This window comes from Pelophylax lessonae (assembly GCF_965119305.1).
Source record: "Pelophylax lessonae genome assembly, chromosome: 13".
Classification (NCBI taxonomy): domain Eukaryota; kingdom Metazoa; phylum Chordata; class Amphibia; order Anura; family Ranidae; genus Pelophylax; species Pelophylax lessonae.
Genome location: NC_138780.1, coordinates 24,775,492 through 24,795,991, shown reverse-complemented (window position 1 = coordinate 24,795,991; position 20,500 = coordinate 24,775,492).

Below are 20,500 nucleotides of genomic sequence, written 5' to 3'. Positions count from 1 at the left end.
TGGATATATATATATATACACACTGTATATATGCATATATATATATATATACATATACACACTGTATATATACATACATACACACACTGTATATATATATATATACACACACACACACACACATATATATACTGTGTGTGTGTGTGTGTATGTATATATATATATATATATATATATATATATACATACACACACACACACACTGTGTATATATATATATACACACACACACTGTATATATATATATATATATATATATATATATATATACAGTGGGTACGGAAAGTATTCAGACCCCCTTAAATTTTTCACTCTTTGTTATATTGCAGCCATTTGCTAAAATTATTTAAGTTCATTCTTCTTCCTCATGAATGTACACATAGCACCCCATACTGACAGAAAAACACAGAATTGTTGACATTGTTGCAGATTTATTAAAAAAGAAAAACTGAAATATCACAAACTGAAGATATTCAGACCCTTTGCTCAGTAAAAACTGAAGTATTCAGACCCTTTGCTCAGTAAAAACTGAAGTATTCAGACCCTTTGCTCAGTATTTAGTAGAAGCCCCCTTTTGATCTAATACAGCCAGGAGTCTTTTTGGGAAAGATGCAACAAGTCTTTCACACCTGGATTTGGGGATCCTCTGCCATTCCTCCTTGCAGATCCTCTCCAGTTCTGTCAGGTTGGATGGTAAACGTTGGTGGACGGCCATTTTTAGGTCTCTCCAGAGATGCTCAATTGGGTTTAAGTCAGGGCTCTGGCTGGGCCATTCAAGAACAGTCACGGAGTTGTTGTGAAGCCACTCCTTCGTTATTTTAGCTGTGTGCTTAGGGTCATTGTCTTGTTGGAAGGTAAACCTTCGGCCCAGTCTGAGGTCCAGAGCACTCTGGAGAAGGTTTTTGTCCAGGATATCCCTGTACTTGGCCGCATTCATCTTTCCCTCGATTGCAACCAGTCGTCCTGTCCCTGCAGCTGAAAAACACCCCCACAGCATGATGCTGCCACCACCATGCTTCACTGTTGGGACTGTATTGGACAGGTGATGAGCAGTGCCTGGTTTTCTCCACACATACCGCTTAGAATTAAGGCCAAAAAGTTCTATTTTGGTCTCATCAGACCAGAGAATCTTATTTCTCACCATCTTGGAGTCCTTCAGGTGTTTTTTAGCAAACTCCATGCGAGCTTTCATGTGTCTTACACTGAGGAGAGGCTTCCGTCGGGCCACTCTGCCATAAAGCCCCGACTGGTGGAGGGCTGCAGTGATGGTTGACTTTCTACAACTTTCTCCCATCTCCTGACTGCATCTCTGGAGCTCAGCCACAGTGATCTTTGGGTTCTTCTTTACCTCTCTCACCAAGGCTCTTCTCCCCCCCGATAGCTCAGTTTGGCCGGACGGCCAGCTCTAGGAAGGGTTCTGGTCGTCCCAAACGTCTTCCATTTGAGGATTATGGAGGCCACTGTGCTCTTAGGAACCTTAAGTGCAGCAGAAATCTTTTTGTAACCTTGGCCAGATCTGTGCCTTGCCACAATTCTGTCTCTGAGCTCTTCAGGCAGTTCCTTTGACCTCATGATTCTCATTTGCTCTGACATGCATTGTGATCTGGAAGGTCTTATATAGACAGGTGTGTGGCTTTCCTAATCAAGTCCAATCAGTATAATCAAACACAGCTGGACTCAAATGAAGGTGTAGAACCATCTCAAGGATGATCAGAAGAAATGGAAAGCACCTGAGTTAAATATATGAGTGTCACAGCAAAGGGTCTGAATACTTAGGACCATGTGATATTTCAGTTTTTCTTTTTTAATAAATCTGCAACAATGTCAACAATTCTGTGTTTTTCTGTCAGTATGGGGTGCTATGTGTACATTCATGAGGAAGAAGAATGAACCTAAATGATTTTAGCAAATGGCTGCAATATAACAAAGAGTGAAAAATGTAAGGGGGTCTGAATACTTTCCGTACCCACTGTATATATATATATATATATACACACATATATATATATATATATATATATATCAAAAGTACAGTAAAACTGCAGGAAAGGGCACTGGGGGGCAAACTAATATCAATTTATTTTATTTTGTAATGAAATCAGTGTGTTTGTGTTTTTTACTTTTCAAATTTGCCGCCGGTTCCATTCCCCTGCGAGCGTCACATTGCAGGAGACAGAAGCCGGGGCTCACAAGCATCAGGCGGAAGATCCGGCCGCCGTATGCCGAAGGGACACATCGCTGGATCCCGGCGACAAGGTAAGTAACCTCTACAAGGATCCAGCGATGCTCCCTGGCGGTACCCCGAGTGTGGCTCGGGGGTTACCGCTTAGGACAGTGAAATCTCACCCCGAGCCACACTCGGGAATACCGCCAGGGAGGTTAAAAAAAGATTAACAGTAAAGTTAGAGCCCAATTTTTTTTATATATTGTGAAAGATGATGTGACGCTGAGTAAATAGATACCTAACATATTACGGTTTAAAATTGCGCACACTCGTGGAATGGCGACAAACTACGAAGACCATGGTCTGATGAATCATGTTTTCTTTTACATTATGTGGATGGCCAGGTGTGGCCAGGTGTGTCACTTACCTGGGGAATAGATGGTACCAGGATGCATTAAAGGAAGAAGGCAAGCTGGTGGAGGCAATGTGATGCTTTGGTCAATGTTCTGCTGGAAATCCTTGAATGCTGCCATTCATGTGGATGCTACTTGACACATACCACCTACCTAAACATTGTCCATTGACCAAGTAAACCCCTACATGAAAATGGTGTTCCCTGATGGCAGTAACTTCTTTCAGAAGGATAATGCGCCCTGCCACACTGCAAAAAGAGTCCAAAAATAGTTTGAGGAACACAATGAGTTCAAGGTCTTGGCTTGGCCTTTAAACTCTCCAGATCTCAGTCCTATTGAGCATTTGTGGGATGTGCTGGAAAAAAAATTTGATCCATGAAGGCCCCATCTCATAACTAAGAGGACTTAACCACTTTAAGACCAAGCCTATTTTTGACACTTGGTATTTACAAGCTAAAATCACTTTTTTTTTTTGCTAGAAAACTACTTAGAACCCCCAAACATTATATATATATTTATTTTTAGCAGAGACCCTAGAGAATAAAATGGAGATCGTTGCAATATTTTTTATCACATTGTATTTGCGCAGCGGTCTTCCAAACGCAATTGTTTTAGAAAAAAATCACTTTTTTAATTTAAAAAAATAAAAAAAACAGTTAAGTTAGCCTAATTTTTTTCCATAATGTGAAAAATAATATTACGCCGAGTAAATAGACACCCAACATGTCATGCTTCAAAATTTCGCACACTCGCGGAATGGCGAAAAACTGTGGTGCTTAAAAATCCCATAGGCGACATTTTACAAATTTCTACAGGTTACCGGCTTAGAGTTACAGAGGAGGTCTAGGGCTCAACTTGTTGCTCTTGCTCTAACAATCGCGGCGATACCTCACATGGTGGTTTGAACACAGTTTACATATGTGGACGGGGCTTCCGTATGCGTTTCGCTTCTGCACGCGAGCTAACGGGGACAGGGTGCTTTAATTTTTTTTTTTTTCCTATTTATTTTATTTATTATTTTTACACATTTTTTTAAAAAAATAAATAAAAATTTGATAATTTTTATTCCTATTACAAGGAATGTAAACATCCCTTGTAATAGAAATAGCCATGACAGGACCTCTTTATTGTGAGATCTGGGGTCAAAAAGACCTCAAGACCTCACAACTACACTAAAAAAGAAAAGAAAAGGTTAAAAAAAAACAGCTCTTTAAGTCGGTTGCTAGGCAACAACATTTGACGTTGCTGCGGTCCTCCAAGACCATAGAGTCAAGTGAGTGCCATCTTGCCCTCACTCGACTCCCTGTCTAAGAGGATCCGGAACCGGATCGTTTTCCCCTTTGCCAGCGGGTCCGGTAAGCGGGGAAAAGGACTGGGACGCGGCGGGAGGGGGGGCACCTCTTCCGCCGCACCGTAAGGGTGATCCCGCAGCGAATTCGTCGCTGGGACCACCCTTACCTGAAAGCCGATCGCCCGCTGTTTTCAAAAATACCGGGGTTATGGCAGCTATCTGCTGCCATAACCCCGGTATTTAGCATCAAAGGACCGACGTAAATCGATGGCGGGCGGGCGGTCGTTAAGTGGCTAAAAAGGTTCTGCTACTGATGGCTTGGTGCCAGATACCACAGCATACCTTAAGAGGTCTAATGGCGTCCATGCCTCGATGGGTCAGGGCTGTTTTGGCAGCAAAAGCTGGACCTACTCAATATCAGGTAGGTCATCATCATGTTATAGGTGTTGGGTGTAATCTCAGTTTGCAAATGTACAGTGTCTTGAAAAAGTATTCATACCCTTTAAAAAATGTTCACATTTTGTCATGTTACAACGAAAAACGTAAATGTATTTTATTGGGATTTTATGTGATAGACCAACACAAAGTGGCACATAATTGTGAAGTGGAAGGAAAATGATAAAATGGTTTTCAACATTTTTTACAAATAAATATCTGAAAAGTGTGGCGTGCATTTGTATTCAGCCTCCTTCACTCGGATACCCCTAACTAAAATCTAGTGGAACCAATTACCTTCAGAAGTCACCTAATGAGTAAATAGAGTGCACCTGTGTGTCATTTAATCTCAGTATAAATACAGCTGTTCTGTGAAGCCCTCAGAGGTTTGTTAGAGAATCTTAGTGAACAAACAGCATCATAAAGGCCAAGGAACACACCAGACAGGTCAGGGATATGAATATCCCAAGCTTTGAACATCTCCCGGAGCATTGTTCAGTCCATCATTGGAAAATGGAAAGAGTATGGCACAACTACAAACCTACCAAGACATGGCCGTCCACCTAAACTGACAGGATGGGCAAGGAGAGCATTAATCAGAGGAGCAACCAAGAGGCCCATGGTAACTCTGGAGGAGCTGCAGAGATCCACAGCTCAGGTGGGAGAATCTGTCCACAGGAGAACTATTAGTTGTGCACTCCACAAATCTGCCCTTTATGGAAGAGTGGCAAGAAGAAAGCCATTGTTGAAAGAAAGCCAAGAAGTCCTGTTTTCAGTTAGCGAGAAGCCATGTGGGGGACACAGTAAACATGGAAGAAGGTGCTTTGGTCAGATGAAACCAAAATGGAACCTTTTGGCCTAAAAGCAAAATGCTATGTGTGGCAGAAAACTAACACTGCACATCGCCCTGAACACACCATCCCCACTGTGAACCATGGTGGTGGCAGCATCATGTTGTGGGGATGCTTTTCTTCAGCAGGGACAGGGAAGCTGGTCAGAGTTGATGGGAAGATGGATGGAGCCAAATACAGGGCAATCTTAGAAGAAAACCTGTTAGAGTCTGCAAAAGGCTTGAGACTGGGGCAAAGGTTTACCTTCCAGCAAGACAACGACCCTAAACATACAGCCAGAGCTACAATGGAATGGTTTAGATCAAAGCATATTCATGAGTTAGAATGGCCCAAAGTCCAGACCTAAATCCAATTGAGAATCTGTGGCAAAACTTGAAAATTGCTGTTCACAGACGTTTTCCATCCAATCTGACAGAGCTTTTATATATATATATATATATATATATATATATATATATATATATATATATACACATATATACATATACATATATACACACACACAAAAGTTTCTCTTAGGTGCTCAGCCTGGATAAAAGTTCAATTGGTTGGGGATGAAAGATGACTGTGATCTCCTATGGAGGCGAGGCTGCCTGCACTCGGGTCTGGGAACCTGCACTGTAACAAAAGAAGGGAGGGGGAGAGAGAGGCGCCAGGCGACCACTGGTGTAGCATAGTTTAATAGGAAGATATATAAAATCAATAAAAGGTTCCATTCACAGGGTGACTAGTGTCCTGAAGGGCTCTGGTAGTGATCTCAGGGATCTGAGAAACAGTCCTCGCCACAGTGGTGGCTCTGATAGGAGAAAGTAGGAGGACGCGCTGTCATGAGTCAGCGGACTCCTGTCAAGTTGAGTGACCAATCAGAACGCGTTTCAGAGACTAGTCATGCCTCCTTCCTCAGGTAGGTGAACAGAGAACACAGCAGCACATATGAATGGAGTCCTAGGTCTAGCACAGAGGTTCTCAATCAAGGTACAATAGCATCATGGGAAATGTAGTTACAAAATATCTGCGGTGCCAAGGTTTGCCATCACTGGTGTAGGAGGACGCTGAAAGCACGAGCTGTCATGAGCCAGTGGACCCCTGTCAAATCTCCAGGTGTTACTAGTTGGAACGCGTCTCAGGCTATTCACACCTCCTTCCTCAGCCAATGATTGAGCACAGACCTGAGAGAGCGTTTAATCATGGCTGCTGACAATTAACCCTGCTTGCTGCAGTGGTTCCACTAGACCAGCCTTTCTCAACCTTTTCCACCCAGAGGGACCCTTAAAATAATTTTTAGGTCTCAGGGAACCCCTGCTAAAATTGACTATATTGACTCATAATACATTAGTGTAATTGTCAGTGGGATGAATGTTCCCTACACCTGTGGACATTGGTTAGAATTACCTTCTTCCAGATAGCTAAAAACATCAATGGTGTCATTGGGAACTTATCTGAGAGGCAGAAATTGCTCATTGCTCAAGGAACCCCTAGCAACTTCTGGAGGAACCCTAAGGTTCCACGGTACCCTGGTTGAGAACCACTGTGCTAGACCTAGGACTCCATTCGTATGTGCTGCTGTGTTCTCTGTTCACCTACCTGAGGAAGGAGGCATGACTAGTCTCTGAAACACGTTCTGATTGGTCACTCCAACTTGACAGGAGTCCGCTGACTCATGACAGCGCGTCCTCCTACTTTCTCCTATCAGAGCCACCATTGAGGCGAGGACTGTTTCTCAGATCCCATGCGGGATCACTTCCAGAGCCCGCCAAGACACTACTGGCACTTTTCCACTGCAAGTACCGGCTCGGCTCTACTCGGCCCTGCTTGCATTTCCACTGCTGGTACCGCATGGTACGGTGTTGGAACGGTTCGGTACGGTATAGGTTTGCTTTTCCACTAAAGTAGTATTAAAGTTAAGTGGGTGGGACAACAAGGATTCTCTGACCAATCAGTGGCTAGTAGTGACTGCATGCAAAGGATTGTGGGATATGGTACCGGGTATGGTACCTCTTGAAACCACAATCGAGGTAGTAGTGTTTTTGAGAGCCGTACCGTTCGGTTCCATGCAGTGGAAAAGCGCTGCCGTACCGTACCGAACCGTTCCTACACCGTACCATGTGGTACCAGCAGTGGAAAAGCACAAAGGCGAGCCGAACCGTTCGGTTCAATGTAGTGGAAAAGCGCCATACTTGTCCTGTGAGTGGAACCTTTTATTGATTTTATATATCTTCCCATTAAACTGTGCTACACCACTGGTCGCCTGGCGCCTCTCTCTCCCTCTCCCCCTCTGTAGAGTTTGCATGTTCTCCCTTTACTAACATGGGTTTCCTCTCACACTCCATGGACACTCTGGTAGGTTCATTTTACCTATCATGTGTATGCATGGCTGTGCAGTCGGGATCTTAGATTGTAAGCTCTTTAAGAACAGGGAAAGATGTGAATGTACAATATGTTAAATGTTGACCCTATTTAAATATCCGTAATAAATATATAATACCCTTTGCTCTGGCTGCAAAGAGTACCAATACATTATGTATTGATGGGTTTACATAACTCAGGAGATAAATGGTGTGGGGTCTGAGCATAAAAGGGAAATCTACCGTGCAAGGCTTAGTTAAATATTAATTATCAGCACTTTCACACAATAGCAGATGAAAGACAGCGCTAGAGATAAGCTTTCTGTAAAGCCTTGTAGGAATGCCACATTTCCGTGTAGTCCGGAATGTGTTTATTTATAAAGGCAGAGGTGCCAGGATACAAACCATAAATACAATGTGTCCTACACCCCCCTACCTCATCCACCTTTCCCCGGGTGGAGTATAATAGCACCTCGTAAGGGTAATTGTAGGAATAGCCTTCATGCCAGAAGTCAAGGTTCAATGGTTGACTAAGGTTCTATGCAGTAAAACATGACTGCTTAGGGTTTAAAGGACCATACGGACCCACCCAGGTAAGCAAGTCTGCTCTGGCCCTATAAAGCCTCGTACACACGCAACGAATTTCCGCCAACCGGTCGTCCGTCTTTTGTCCAGAGTCGTGTCCGTTGGTTGGAATGTGCTCTAGACTGCACACGAATTTTCCCGCACGACAGAATTCTACTTCAGAAGTGATGTCATGTGTTGGATTGCTTTATAGGTCTTCTTTTGTCTCTGAGCATGCCTAGTCTTGCTCATAAGATTTTTCCCCATCGAAATCTGTACTAATGAGACGAAAATCGGACGTGTTTTGATGGTCGACAAAAATTTTATAGCCTGTACACCAGGATTTTTTCAACTGAAAAGTCGGAGTCGGTTGTCGGAAGCATCATACTAACAAGCCGAAAATCGGCAGATCGGTCGTCGGGACGAAAATTCCCGGCCGAATTTCGACTCGTGTGTACGGGCCTTAAGCCTCTAGGGCAGGGATCCTCAAACTATGGCTCTCCAGCTGTTGCGGGACTACACGCCCCACGAGGCATTGTAAAACTCTGACATTCACAGATATGACTAGGCATGATGGGAATTGTAGTTCCCGAACAACTTGATGACCATAGTTTGAAGACCCCTGCTCTAGGGACTTACCCTGTGAAAGAAAACTGCCCTGGATCTACGAGACCATGTGGACCCACCCAGAGAACAAGACTCATCTGGGTCAATGGGGGCATTGGGACCATCCAATTAAACAAGACTGAGTCTTCAAGGCCAATGGGACAACCCAATGAAAAAAGACTGATCTTGTTCTTCAGGGCCATGGAGACCACTTGGTGAAACAAGACTGCTCTGGGTCTACAAGGCCAAGGGGACAACCCAATGAAAAAAAGACTGCTCTGGCTCTACAGGGCCACGAAGACCACCCAGTGAAACAAGACTGCTCTGCATCTATGCGCAATAGAGACCCACCCAGTGAAAAAGACTGCTCTGGGTCTACAAAACCAAGGGGACAACCCAATGAAAAAAGACTGCTCTAGCTCTACAGGGCCATGGAGACCACCCAGGGAAACAAGACTGCTCTGCATCTATAAGCAATGGAGACCCACCCAGTGAAAAAGACTGCTCTGGGTCTACGATGCCATGGGGACCCACCCAGTGAAAAAAGACTGCTATTGGTTTACAAGGCCATGGGCACCCACCAAGTGAAACAAGACTGCTATTGGATTACAAGGCCATGGGCACCCACAAAGTGAAACAAGACTGCTCTGCATCTTTGAGCAATGGAGACCCACCCAGTGAAAAAGACTGCTCTGGGTCTACGATGCCATGCGGACCCACCCAGTGAAAAAGACTGCTATTGGTTTACAAGGCCATGGGCACCCACCAAGTGAAACAAGACTGTTCTGCATCTATGAGGCAATGGAGACCCACCCAGTGAAACAAGACTGCTATTGGATTACAAGGCCATGGGGACCCACCCAGTGAAACAAAACAGCTTTTAGTCTACAACGCCATAGTGACCCACCTACACACAACTGCTCCATCCTGTTATTTAAAGTTATGTGCTCATAATAAGAAAAATATTTTCTTTACTTCAAATTGCATTAAGCAGTTGCTTGGTTGCAACCAAGGTATAACTAAGCCGGACAGCACTGTCTCTAAAGAAGAAAAGGGATTTGCCACTTCATTTTTATCAGCTCTGCAATCTGTGTGAACTAATCTCCCTGTCACATGGACCTACAGAATCGGTTGCTCATAATTGGTGCTTGTCTCTTTGCATGCAAGTGGCACACAAATTAATGCAACACCTCTGTTCTGGCATTCTGAAGATAATCCAAGAATATGATCAAATATGTGGAAGGGCCTACTCTATTGGTCTGGGGCCACTTTGAAAAGTAAGGTGATCATTAATGAAGTACAGTAAATGTGTCAACCCGGCAACTTTTGTACACTTTCCTTAAAAATAATGAAAATTGAAGTGAGAAGTACAGTAAACATTTATAGCATCAAGTTATGTTCTTCTGGTAAAACTGACTAGACTTGGATCAATGGGTGCCTAGCTAGAAACAGAGACAGGTATGATCAATAAAGAGTTTTTTTTTTTTCCACTGTGGCACAGTCTGTCACAAAGATTGCAAAACCAGGACTTTCACTGAATGACTCCTGACCGGCAATATAGGATCATGGAAAGTCCAAATGCACACCCACCACTTCAAAGTCCCCTAGTCCAATGCCAATAGGCTTGAGAAAGATTACTTCTCTGCCTTTTGGCTAAGATCAAGTGGAAAAGAACTGTTCTTATTCGTTTTTGGGAGTTAGAAAGCTGGTGCCTCTTGTTGAGGTAGGGGGCTGGTTAGTATTTGCCAAATGTACCAAATGTAATAAGGTGGGAATGGTGGGAGGGCCTTTTACCTCCCAGGTTGATTCTGGTCTGGTGCATCAGGCTTGTCCATGGCTGAAGGCAAGGCTCTCCCTTAATTTTTAATGCCTTCCTGATTTGAATGGGGGTGCATTTGTCTGGTAAGGGGCTAGGAGGCAGAAGGAGCTCCCAGTAATGTTCCGGAAAAACACTTTTGGACTACACAACCATTGGTGTTTCACCTGCTTCGGCCTTGGTGGACCATGGTGTATCTTACTTCTGCCAGGAGCTTTGTGCCTGGGGAAGTTCAGGGTTAGAGGCCCTTCCTCTTTGGAGGTTTGGCCATTCTATACCCTCTGTGCACTTTTTTGTATGCTGCGATTTCACATTTTTTGTTCACAGGGTTCAACAAAGCACTACACAGAGAAAAAAAAGACAAGACTTGGTCCTGAACACATTGTGCCAAGCAGCCAGACACAGAAGTAGTTGCTAAACAGAGCCCTACTCCAGTCATGACGACACTACTGCTAAGGTGAGGTGGAGGTCCTCAATGCTAAGAAATACAGGCAGATACTTATCCATCATGCCATACCATCAGGGAGGCGTGTGATTGGACTAAAACAGGGCTCGACAAACCCCGGGCGCCAGTTCGCATTGGCAACTAGAATTAGCGACCTGGCGGTGCAATGCAGGAGGTGTCCTGTCCCTTTTGTGCCCCCCCCCCAACCACTCACCGAGTGCACGGACTTCCGCGCCGTCCTAAAATTGAGGCCGTGGCTTTAAGGCCTTCTTCAGTGAGCGAACGGGGAACTGGCGCCCTCTTGTGGTGGCCGGGAGTTTGACACGCAGTAACTAATGGCTGTTTCCCCTGCCTGTCCATCTCCTTCCCCGGGAGGAGATGAGAGGGAAGTTTTTGCAGGCTTCATCTCCCTGTCCACTTACCTTTGCTTAAAAGGTAAGTGGACAGGGAGTGTGGTTATTATTCTTATTAATTTATTTTTTTAAATTATTAAAAAAAAAAAAAAAAAAAATATATATATATATATATATATATATATATATATATTTTATTTTCTTTTTTTTAATTATTATTTTTAAAAAAATGTATTTTTCTTTTTTCAAATATAAAAAAAAAAGAAATAACAGAATTTTTGTAAAATCTTACCTGTAAAATTCCTTTCTCTGAGTCCTCCAACAGTCGCCGCCTCCTCTAAGTCCTCACTGTTGGGTATTGTCTTCCTATCCGTAGGAATAGCTAGGCATATAGACTTAGTCCAAAGACAAAAGGCATTAGCATATACACACCCACAGGGGCTGTCCCATCCGGTCAATACCCCCCCTGCATCACCACTCCCAACTCAGTTTTAATTTGCCTAGCGTCAGGAATAGTTAGGCTACCTTGTGCTGGGGCTTCAGTCTCAGCCTTCCTAAATCTTTTATTTGATTTTCTTTAAAAATGTCAGTTTTTTCTCTCACTTTACTAGCTGTTTATTTTGTCAGCTTTAGAAGAGAGCGTAGTACAAATAAAGGCTTATTTGCGAGATACCAAGGATTTTTTATGCATTTTAAGAGACTTGACCCTGCCAAACACAGAAAACATCTTTTTAGTAACTGCTGATGTGTCTTCATTATACACGATAATACAGCACGAAGATGCAATTTTAGCCTTAAACTGGGCCCTGAGCCGGAGAACCGATCTACCTCATATACAGAAAAAATTTTTAGGCATGATTTTAGAGTACTGCTTATCCCACAACTATTTCTGGTACGGGGGCCAGTTTTATGTTCAGAAACGAGGCGTTGCGATGGGGGCTAAGTTCGCACCCTCAATCGCTAATCTTTTTATGGGAGAATGGGAGGACAGGAGAATACACGCTGGACGTAGAAAAGAACTATTGATATACAAACGCTATATCGATGACATGTTCTTCATATGGGCAGGGGATGAAGCATCGTTACTAGTGTATATGGATGAACTGAACACTAACACACAAAACATCAAATTAGAGTTCACATGGAGCCGGGAAACCATCAATTATCTAGATGTTAGCGTATCTTTGAATAGCGGAAAGATACGTACAAAAGCTTACTTCAAACCTACTGACCGTAACGGATACATGCCCATACAAAGCGGACACCATCCCATGTGGTTAAAAAACATCCCAAAAGGACAATTGTTAAGGATCCGCAGAAATTGCACGTATGATGATGATTACCTCACACAATCAGTAATCATCAAAGAAAAATTTGTAGAGAAAGGATACGAGGCAGACCTGATTGATAGAACTGTGCAGGAAGTATCCCCCACGATGAGTGTCTTACCACAAAAGAGAAAGTGATCAATGACAGACACCAATGGGGTTTTATTACGGATTTTAACGTGCAATACCGCGAATTTGAGGAGATTTTTAAAAAACATTGGGAGGTTTTAAAGATGGACAAGATTTTAGGACCAGTTTTACCACCCACCCCCTTTTTTATTTACCGAAAGGCACATAGTATAGGGGATAGAATTGTCAAAAAGGTTCTGGACCTGCCAAAGGCCCCTAAAATGTTCTGGAATGCCCCCGGTTTTTTCGCCTGTAGACGCTGTAAAGCTTGCCGACAGGTGCACACGCACTTTAGAGGCCTGACTTCTTTTACTTCCAATGCAAACGGTCGGTCCTTCGAGATAAAGGAGGTCATAACATGTATGTCCACACATGTTGTATATGGAAAGGAATGTCCAAGTGGCATGTTATACATTGGACGCACGAAAAGAAAGTTGGGGGTGCGGATTGCAGAACATATCCACAATATCAGTATAGGATTCAGAGAACACAGCGTCCCATTACAATTTAGGGACAAACACAAAATGGATCCATCGGGCCTTAAATTTTGTGGCATAGAAAAAATGCCTCACTCTTGGCGCGGAGCCAATCGAGTTAGAGAGCTTTCCAAGAAAGAAACTGAGTGGATTTATCTGACTAATGCTCTTACTCCCAATGGTTTAAATGTGGATTTGGATTTAAATTGTTTAAGTAATTTTTAAGGTTTTTACTACCTTTTTAATTACTTTTTAGCAATTACTCCTTTTATCCACATGTTCTCCCAGTCTTTTATATGTTTTTTATATGCCTTTTTATATACATTTTATATATATTTTTAGCTCTATACCTGTGCATATATTTATTATGGGCTTCTTCACACAGTATTTGGTATTACTGGTTTTATGAATCATACTTATTTATGTTGGTTATATATAAGATTTTATTGCATTTTCTTCCTTTAACACTTTTAATGAAAAATTTGTTTGTAGCATTTTAATATATATATGTATGTATTCTATACCTACATTGTTTGCATGGATGCACCTGCTGTTTTAGGGTGCAAGTAGGAATTGGTGTAAGTTTTTTACCCTAAATATGCATATTACTAATTACCCGGTACGTCACAGAATAGGACTAGGTTACACTTATGCCCAATATACCCATATATTGTATATATAGACCGCAATGGAACTCATGAGCGAGATCGGTTAAATGCCATCTTGTTCCAGCTACTGTGTTAGCAAGTACGCAGCGGAGTAACAGATATCAACATCCGGGTTGCCTAACCGGATGTGGTCACCGCAGCAGAAATGATTCCCTGGCGGGTCGAGATGCGCATCACAGGACGCCGCAGCCTCACGCCCCGGAAGTCGTGTACCGCTGCAGAAGCGGATACGAGGTTACTAAGGGGCGAGGCGGTGTAAGCAGAGGACACATTTAGAATGCGGCCGGGCCTCGTTTTTTTCATATTAATCGGTGCGCTATAGTACTGTTAACTCCCTGGGCAGAGTAATATATTTCTCGGTTGTGGTAAAACTGTTTTACACTATACACATCTTGGGAATAAAACTTATATACACAATAGACGTCACTTCCGGGATCGGTGAAACCGGAAGTGTACCATTTGGCGCGAAAACGGCACCAGGAGTTCCTTCCCAAGGGGAGGAGTTATTACAAATGGGCAGAATCAGTCCTAATCTGTCAATGTACATATAAGGAGCAGTGTGCAGTGTGTCTGTGTCCTCAGAACCCGAAGAACAAGTCTTTCCGAGGCAAGCGGGGTTCTGCGCCTAGATCCAATCAGGGGTCCTTTCGTGCCTTTCGGAACCAATCCAAGGGCAAGCCCTTCAAGACCCAGGGCAACCAGAAGAAACCCTGGGTGAGTAAGCCTCTGCCTGAAGGGGCTAAAAAATGATATATTATAATAATATACATTTTTTTTTCCCTCATCGCCATGCCACAGCCAAAGGCCCCTTTCACACGGGCTGTCTGATCAGGTCCGCCTGTCAGTTTTTAGGCAGACCTGATCGGACCCTTCAGTCTCCTCTATGAAGCAGTAATCTGCCGCCATCTGATCCTGTCTGCCAAAAACAGACGGATGGTGGTTCTATTTTCTATTCATCCCGTGGATCGGATCAGATGGCATCGGATGGAAACAGACAGTCTGTTTACATCCGATTGCGCTATAGGTTGAGAGTTCTAGTCGTCTTTATGTGTAAATTTAGTATGTTTTTTTTTTTTTTTTTTTTTTTTTGGAAATAAAGCTTGGTTGTTTGTTTCAAAAAAAAAACAAAACTGGCTCCTAACTTTTTTAGCTGGCTCCTAGATTCCAAAATTGGTCAAGCCCTGGACTAAAATGTATTCTGCTGCAGGACAACGACCCCAAACATACAGCCATTGTCATTAAAGTGGTAGAAAAAATATGTATTTGCTTGTTACCTATAAATTGAAAAAAAAAAATAAAAATATTGAGCACCAATCAAATCAAACATCTATACAGCTTCTTGAAAAAAAGGTAGACAAGCAGTATCCAATGTGCTTTGGGGGCCAAAGCATTCCCCTTCAGGGGGGACTATCTTCAAGTAGAGTATGAGAATTCGGGCAAAAAAAAGTCCAAGACCCGATGACACTTTGGCTCCCAAAACACATTGGCTACTGCTGGTCTACTAATTGTATATTCATAGTCAAGAAAAAAAAAAAAAAAGGAATATTTCGTCTGGTGCTCAAACTTTTTCCTTATTTGGGTTTCCCAAGTCGGGTGGCATCCACCTGGTGAAAATTGACCCTCCACTGTAGGATTTTTGAGTGGCCAAAATCAAACTAAAGGCTACTATTTTCCTGTATTTGATGAAAGCTAAATCTGGGTCCAGCTCCTCAAGTTTATTTTGCGCTTGAACCTCTACCCTCGCGGAATCAGACCTATAGCTCTACAGTCAGATAATCTTTGACTGAAAGGGGGAGATTTGGGTTTCTGCAGAGGGACATTTTGAACACATGATTAGGAGCCGGTCCCCAGAAAGAAATGGCAACCTTCTGGAGTGGAGAAGAGCCTTGGAGGTTGTAGTTATACTTTTCCCTTTTTAATTTAGCAACAACTGAAGACACAAACTCCGGATTTAAAATACTATACAGACTTTTATTTGAAAGATGCGTCATTCAAAAGACTCAACAAGTGCATCACTTTGGTCCTGCACATCTCATTTATATAATTCATCATCTGTTGTGTTTTGATTAAACTTTTTTTTTTTTAAAGTGCATTCTTAACCTAAGTACAGCAGAGGAAGCCATTATAAATGGGGTGTTCCAAAAGAAAATGGTGGTGATGCTCATGGCAAACAATTTGATTCCAATCTTTACCTTTCTAAGTAACGTAATAAAAACTGAAGTCTGGAATGGACTGGTTCTCCATAGACTTTTCTGATACACAAGGCCCAACATCACCAACACACACACACACACTGGAATAAACATTGGATCTGTGACAAGATGGCTGCCTCCACACCGCATAGGCCACGCATACACTTTAATGAAACCCCTGTGCATTGATTGGTAATTTGAAAAATATAACAAAAAAAAATACATATTTCAAGATATTTAATCATACAGTAATATTAAAAAAAAAAAATCTAAATTAAAAGAATATATAATAGCTAATGAAAATATACAGAGTTACAAATGCTATACTGGTTTGAAACAAAGGCTTCATTAGACAGAAAAAATGCTAAGCTTTCCCTCTTGTATATCTAAAAACGTAGAATTCCCCTTTTATTACCAGCGAGGATCTAGGTAGCGGTAAGTCGAAGATCAGGAAAGAAAAGCTCCAGCAGCAGAAACTGGCCACAGTGACTGCCAAACCACCAACCGTGGGCACAGATTCCTCCTTTCTAGCAAACCAATGGTCTCTTTAATAAACAGTCTGAGGGATGAACTGTCTCAGTTACCAATAGCAACAGGAATCTTTTTTTTCTCTTTTTGTGCAGTTCGAGGAAAAAACAAAGGACCAGATTTATTGGCTGCTACAGGAAGCAAGGATTGCGATATAGTCTTTGTTTTCTTACAACATCTACTCATGGAGGAATGATTCATGTAACATCTACTCATGGAGGAATGATTCCCTTTTTGTTGATCAGTCTCTGCTAAATCAAATGCTTTAAACTCTAATGGAAACTTGTAAAGAGAGATTACGTAATCTTCCATTGTGGACCTTTTCTAGAAATGGCAGATGTCCGGCTGTCACGGTAATCCAATGGCTTCAATACCTCCCAAGTCACTAACCTAGTTGGTAGAGCACTTGATGTCCACCCTTGGAGGTTGATCTCCATCAGCCAGGGCATTCCTGGAGCTCCCTGAAGGTCTAAAGCCTCGTACACATGCACCTATCGGCCGTCTTTTGTCCAGTGTTGTTGTGTTGGTTGAAATGTGCTCTAGACTGCACACGAATTTTGTTGGCGAACAACAGCCAACTGCAGAAGTGATGTCATGTTCTGGTCTACTTTTCGTGTGTTTTTTTCTTCTCTGGGCATGCCCAGTCTTGCTCATCTGACTTTTGTCGGCCGAAATCTGTACTGACTGACGAACAATCGGCCGTTCTGGTGACGGCCAACAAAAATTTTATAGCATGCACACCAGATTTTGTTCGGCCGAAAAGTCGCAGTCGGTTGTCGAAAAGCATCATACTAACAAGCAGACAATCGGCCGAACGGACGTTGGCCGAATATTTATGGCCGACAATCGCTACGTGTGTACGGGCCTTAATGGAAACTTGTAATGAGAGATTACGTAGCCTTCCATTGTGGACCTTTTCTAGAAATGGCAGATGTCCGGCTGTCACGGTAATCCAATGGCTTCAATACTTCCCAAGTCACTAACCTAGTTGGTAGAGCACTTGGTGTCCACCCTTTGAGGTTGATCTCGGTAAGCCAGGGCATTCCTAGAGCTCCCTGAAGGTCTAAATAAAAGGATGAGAATGCCAAAACCAAAGCTTAGGACCCCGGCTGGAATTCCTTCCCTAAAGAAGAGGGTTTGGGAGCCGCCAAAACGAGTTGGATATACTTTCTGACCATTTGTTGTAAATAATAAACGTTCACTGGACTTAAAGTGGTTCTAAAAGATATTTTTTTTTTCCTTTTTAGCTAAAATAAACATGTTATACTTACCTGCCTACCAATGCACAGAGCAGTGCCTTGCCTCCTCTTCTGGAGTCCCCAGCCGCCGCTCTCTGCTCCTTCTCTACCGAGTGTGTCCCCATAGCAAGCTGTATGCTATGGGGGCACACACGAGGGCACACGCCCAATCTGGCTGTTTGCTTCCATAGATGCACACGGCACAGCACGGCCCGCCCCAGGATTTGACTGACTGACAGCAGAAGCCAATACCTCCCGCTGCTGCCTCTGTGTCCTATGAGAGCAAGGAGAGGGGAGAGAGCCGCTACAGAAGGGCATAGCTCTGGATCAAGTGAGGACTCAGGTCAGTGTTTGGAGGAAGGGGATTAAGCTACTGGGACATTTTGAACCTTAATGCAGGGAATGCATGAAAGGTAAAAAAAAATTGACTTTAGAACCACTTTAATCTCAACTTGTGGTGCTCTCATCCTTTTATATAGATGAGTTATTGACCTGAACACACATACACATAAGAAGAATGGCTTGTTTCTGAGTGCACTTGCTTCAGCTCAGTGATCAAGGTATTAAAACCAGAGAGCCAGGCAACTAGCATATGCAGAAGGAGGTCAGCAGTGGCGCTTATGCATTCCTTTCCGCCTAGGTTTCCTTCAAAGTGGACCTGTGCTGTGTTAACTACCCCATATCTACCCCAACCCGCTTGACGTAATGTGTAATGGTTAAGTTGTACTGGTCACAAATGTAACGTGAACATTTGAGAAGATCGTTTGATGAAGAAACCCAAGAATTGAAGGCACCAAAAGGGGCCATTTGATAAGTGATGGCTGTTTAAAAAAAAAAAAAGCAGTTGGTGGATTTCAACCAAATAATTTCTTTATTTTTCTGAACAATGTATTTTGATTGGGATTGTCTAAAATGACCAAATTTATGATGCAATCTACATAGTTCCTACTCAGCCTGTTTACGGAAGATGTGCTTCTCTTTAAACCCCCCCCCCACCCTACACATCTCCACTCCCAACCTTCTCCCCACTTGAGAGCTTTTTGCTCAAATCTCGGGCCTGGAAGGTTATTAATAAAGCCATGTTTAGGGCCCTCAACATCTCCTTCCTTTCACATGACCTTACTGCTATACAAACGTCACTCCCCTTCACCTGGGTTTCCCACTACCTTGGAGATTTCCTGACCAAAGGTTATGACAATTTTGGGCCAACTACTCCCCAATGCTAACAAAGTTGACTAACCTCTTATCTGCCTGGTCCATGCACCAAATGTCCTGAATGAGAAGATTTATAGCAGTCAAAACTAGACTGTTGCCTAAAGCCTCGTACACACGCAACGATAATCGGCCGATCGATCGTCCGTCTTTTGTCCAGAGTGGCGTTTTGTTTGTTGGAATGTGCCTAGACTGCACACAAATTTTCTCGCCCAACAAAATTCTACTTCAGAAGTGATGTCATGTGTTGGTTTGCTTTTTTTGTGTTCTTTCTTCTCTGAGCATGCCCAGACTTGCTCATTAGATTTTTCCCTGTCGAAAAACTGTACTGACTGCACGAAAATCGGACGTGTTTTGACGGCAGACAAAAATTTTATAGCCTGCACACCATATTTTTTTTTCGGCCGAAAAGTCGGAGTCGGTTGTCAGAAGCATCATACTTACAAGCCGAAAATCGGCAGATCGGTCGGACGAAAATTCCTTGCCGATTTTCGACGCGTGTGTACGAGGCTTTAGATTCTGCATCTTTTTTAGGGTTGGTCTTGTCCCATTCCTTGCCCACGACCTATGCGCCCTACAGGGAAAGTCTCCACTTCCTCTGGAGATCTGGTAAACCCAGAATGATAGGTTATCATTTCTTGTAGGGACAGCATTAGGGGTTAGGTTTAGGGCTTTGGGGATTAGAGCAGCTTTTCTACACGACTTTCCAGGCTCAGGGAACCCCTGCTAAAAATGACTAGATCTACAGCTTTAGCGTGATGGTCAGTGGGAAGAATGCTCCTTACTCTTGTGGTCATTGGGAAGAATTACCCCCTTACAGATAGCTAAAGATGAATGGTGTCAGTGGAAACTTATCCGAGGGGCAGAAATTGCTCAAGGAAACCCTAGCAACCCCTGGAGGAACACTAGTTGAGTTAAGGGCATTTGTCAGGGACAGCGACCTTCTCGAGGGTAATGATTATGTTTTAGCCCCTGTTCACACCTGAGCGATTAGCTGTGCATTTCCAGAAGCATGACAAAACTGGACAATAAGATTTCCATTACATTCTATGGCTCCCGTTCACATCTAAACAATGTACTGTTTGTTGCTCCGCAGCAGTACATGAGCTTCTTTGGAGCAGAATCGCATATTTTTGGCCTCCTACGTCAAATGGGAGAGCCTCAAAAACTTGCGTAATATGCGTATTCTATACATTTTCATGCCAGTCTCCTACTCCTAGTAACTCGCTTTCCACTAACCTTAACAAAAATGTTTACGCCTGAAACACATCAAAGAAAAACTCACCAAAAACGTCAAAGCTCAAGTGTGAATGTAGCTTTAGGCATGATCAATTCATTTTTTTTGTGTGGTAAGTGTATAACAAAAGCAGTAAAGGCCATTTATTTGGAAGTCTGCTGAACTCCTATGCTAATAATAGGCATACATTTTCAAAAACCCATACGAAC